The sequence below is a fragment of the Portunus trituberculatus genome, chromosome 31, assembly GCF_017591435.1.
Source record: "Portunus trituberculatus isolate SZX2019 chromosome 31, ASM1759143v1, whole genome shotgun sequence".
Classification (NCBI taxonomy): domain Eukaryota; kingdom Metazoa; phylum Arthropoda; class Malacostraca; order Decapoda; family Portunidae; genus Portunus; species Portunus trituberculatus.
This window is the reverse complement of record NC_059285.1, coordinates 25,172,302-25,176,371: the sequence shown is the minus strand read 5'-3', so window position 1 is coordinate 25,176,371 and position 4,070 is coordinate 25,172,302. Positions and strand designations below refer to the sequence as shown.

The 4,070-nt window shown below is 30.7% G+C and overlaps 1 protein-coding gene across 1 annotated transcript in view; it reads right to left on the bottom strand.

Annotated features, from left to right (window-relative positions):
- LOC123511355 (GSK3B-interacting protein-like) overlaps nucleotides 1–2,661 on the bottom strand; it is a 34,454-nt gene extending 31,793 nt beyond the window's left edge. Inside the window, exons 1-2 of the mRNA XM_045267166.1 lie at nucleotides 2,423–2,661; nucleotides 2,206–2,313 (exon numbers count right to left, since the gene is read on the bottom strand). The gene's annotated coding sequence lies outside the window, so the exon portion shown is untranslated. The remainder of the gene's footprint in view (nucleotides 1–2,205; nucleotides 2,314–2,422) is intronic.
- Nucleotides 2,662–4,070: the final 1,409 nt, after the last annotated feature.

The following is a 4,070-nucleotide window of genomic DNA, read 5'->3' as shown; positions in this document are numbered from 1 at the left end:
GTTTTCCTTGGCCAGTGCCCTTGTAATGTAAAAAAAAAAAAAAAAAAATATATATATATATATATATATATATATATATATATATATATATATATATATATATATATATATATATATATATATATATATATATATATATATATATATATATATATATATATATATATATATATATATATATATATATATATATATATATATATATATATATATATATATATATATATATATATATATATATATATATATATATATATATATATATATATATATATATATATATATATATATATATATATATATATATATATATATATATATATATATATATATATATATATATATATATATATATATATATATATATATATATATATATATATATATATATATATATATATATATATATATATATATATATATATATATATATATATATATATATATATATATATATATATATATATATATATATATATATATATATATATATATATATATATATATATATATATATATATATATATATATATATATATATATATATATATATATATATATATATATATATATATATATATATATATATATATATATATATATATATATATATATATATATATATATATATATATATATATATATATATATATATATATATATATATATATATATATATATATATATATATATATATATATATATATATATATATATATATATATATATATATATATATATATATATATATATATATATATATATATATATATATATATATATATATATATATATATATATATATATATATATATATATATATATATATATATATATATATATATATATATATATATATATATATATATATATATATATATATATATATATATATATATATATATATATATATATATATATATATATATATATATATATATATATATATATATATATATATATATATATATATATATATATATATATATATATATATATATATATATATATATATATATATATATATATATATATATATATATATATATATATATATATATATATATATATATATATATATATATATATATATATATATATATATATATATATATATATATATATATATATATATATATATATATATATATATATATATATATATATATATATATATATATATATATATATATATATATATATATATATATATATATATATATATATATATATATATATATATATATATATATATATATATATATATATATATATATATATATATATATATATATATATATATATATATATATATATATATATATATATATATATATATATATATATATATATATATATATATACATATATATATATATATATATATATATATATATATATATATATATATATATATATATATATATATATATATATATATATATATATATATATATATATATATATATATATATATATATATATATATATATATATATATATATATATATATATATATATATATATATATATATATATATATATATATATATATATATATATATATATATATATATATATATATATATATATATATATATATATATATATATATATATATATATATATATATATATATATATATATATATATACTTTCATTCTCCTCTTCCACTAAACGTACTTGGAAATTCTTGCATGCCATGGAAGGTGTGCAGAAACGTCAACCTATACTTCTCCATGATGGGAATGCCCCACTGTCCACTGATCTGCAAAAAGCAACCCTCCTTGCCCAAACATTCCACAACAAAATTGGATTGCTGCCAACCCTCTCTAATTCCCTGATTCTGCACAGCACAGTTACTGCTTCCATCTCGGCACCCACCACCCCCGGCATAGCACAACCCTTCACACCTCAGGAACTCCACCAGGCTCTGTCTTTCTTAAAACCAGGGAAGAGTGCCGGCCCAGATTCTGTCCCTTATGAATTTCTTCTCCACCTCACCCCTCAATTTCAGGCAACCTTGCTTACCATCTATAATGCCAGCTGGCTCCAAGGAACTTACCCAAGGTGCTGGAAATCTTCCATCCTCCTCCCTATACCTAAACCCGGGAAGGATCCCACTCTTCCATCCTCCTATCGCCCAATCGCCCTTCTACCCTGCATAGGAAAGCTACTAGAACGGCTGATCTGCACTCGCCTCACCTGGTGGCTAGAGGCCCAACACCTTCTGAAAGAGGAACGGTGTGGGTTTAGGCCTGGGCGAGGCACCATAGATGTCGTTGCTCAGCTTGAATATCACATCTGCGACACCTATAGGAAAAGGGAGATTATGTTAGCCCTTCTTCCTCGACCTAGAGGGAGCGTTTGATTGTGCCCCACACATCAGCATCCTCTATAAAATTTCCAGACTAGGACTCACTGGCTTTCCTCTGTCCTGGCTACAGTCTTTTCTGTCTGGCAGGACATACTGTGTAGCTGCTGGTGCCTCCTTGTCGTCCTCTTGCACCATCCACCGAGGCATCCTTCAAGGCTCAACTCTCAGCCCCCTGCTTTTCAATATCTTGATGTCTGATCTCACCATTCCACCACATTCCTACCTCCTCGTATATGCAGACGACATCACAATAATCAGCAGAGCCCCGACCCAAGCACAAGCCCAGGTACAACTACAAGAAGCAGCTACAGCCGTCCAAACTTGGATGAGAACATGGGGTCTTTCCACAAACCCTGCCAAAAGCTCCTTGATGTCCTTCACACTCAAAGTTCTACATACTACTCCAACAGTTACTCTATGTGGATCACCTGTCCCATACACCCGAACCCACAAATTCCTCGGTATAAGACTTGAGGGGCACCGTCTCATCTGTCTGACTCACATAGAATACCTACGCTCCTCCTGCAATAAGAAGCTAGACATTATGAAGAGGATCACAGGGATCCGGTGGGGGGCCAACCAGGACCTTCTTCTCCAATGTTACCATGCCATCATCTCTTCTAAAATATCATATGGATCAGGAATATATGGTTCAGCTGCCCACTCTTCTCTGGCTAAACTAGACGTCATACAGAATGCAGCCCTACAGCTTGCGATGGGAGCCAATGATAACCTCTCCCATTCCAGCGCTATGGGCTGAAAGGGGTGTGCTACCACTCCAGTATCACAGGAGAGAAACCCTTTGCCACCAGTATCTGCGGTTCCAAAATCTACCATCATCTCATCCCCTCACTACTTTCTACTCTACCTCGAATGTGGACCTCCATAATCCTGTCTGGCTCCCTGGGGCCCGTCAGCCACTAAACGTCCGAGCCCTACACGCCCTCGCCTTGCTAAACATATCCTCATCACTACCTCAACCCACCAGCCCTGTACCTCCGATGCTGCCCTGGCAAACGTTATGCAGCCACATAGCTCTTCACATCCCAGACCTCCCACCCAAGCCCTCCACAGGGACCCTCGCAGCCACACTATTCATCGTCCTGGACCAATCCACTTACCGAGACCACACCAAAGTATACATGGACGGCTCCCGCTGCCCAGTCACCCCATCCACGGGTGCAGCTATATATATCCCCAACACTGGCATCACCAAGACCTGGAAACTACCATGTGACACAGACATCACCACAGCAGAGCTATTTGCCATCCAGCAGGCTGTACTTCACCTCATCTCCGCACACTTCACCACTGCCAAGGCTGTCTTATACACAGACTCCAGATCATCCTTACACCTTCTTTTCTCCCGCCGTCCATCAACCTCCATAACCCTGGTGTATTCCATTCAACGCCTTCTCCTCTCCCTCCAGTCACGGGGTTGGGAAATAGTCCTTCAATGGGTACCTTCCCACTCAAACATCAGAGGAAATGTGATTGTCAACACCGCTGCCAGGATGGCACTCTCTAATGTAAACATTTATTGTCCCCCTCCCGCTGTTACTCTCCACTAGGAAACGCCGCATTTCCACTGCCTGCTGAGCTCTGTGGGACAGTTCACTGGCTCATGACCTCCGCACTACATCTATGGGCCTCTACAGAAACGATTCTTCTCCACAGCCGTGGGTGAGGAAAA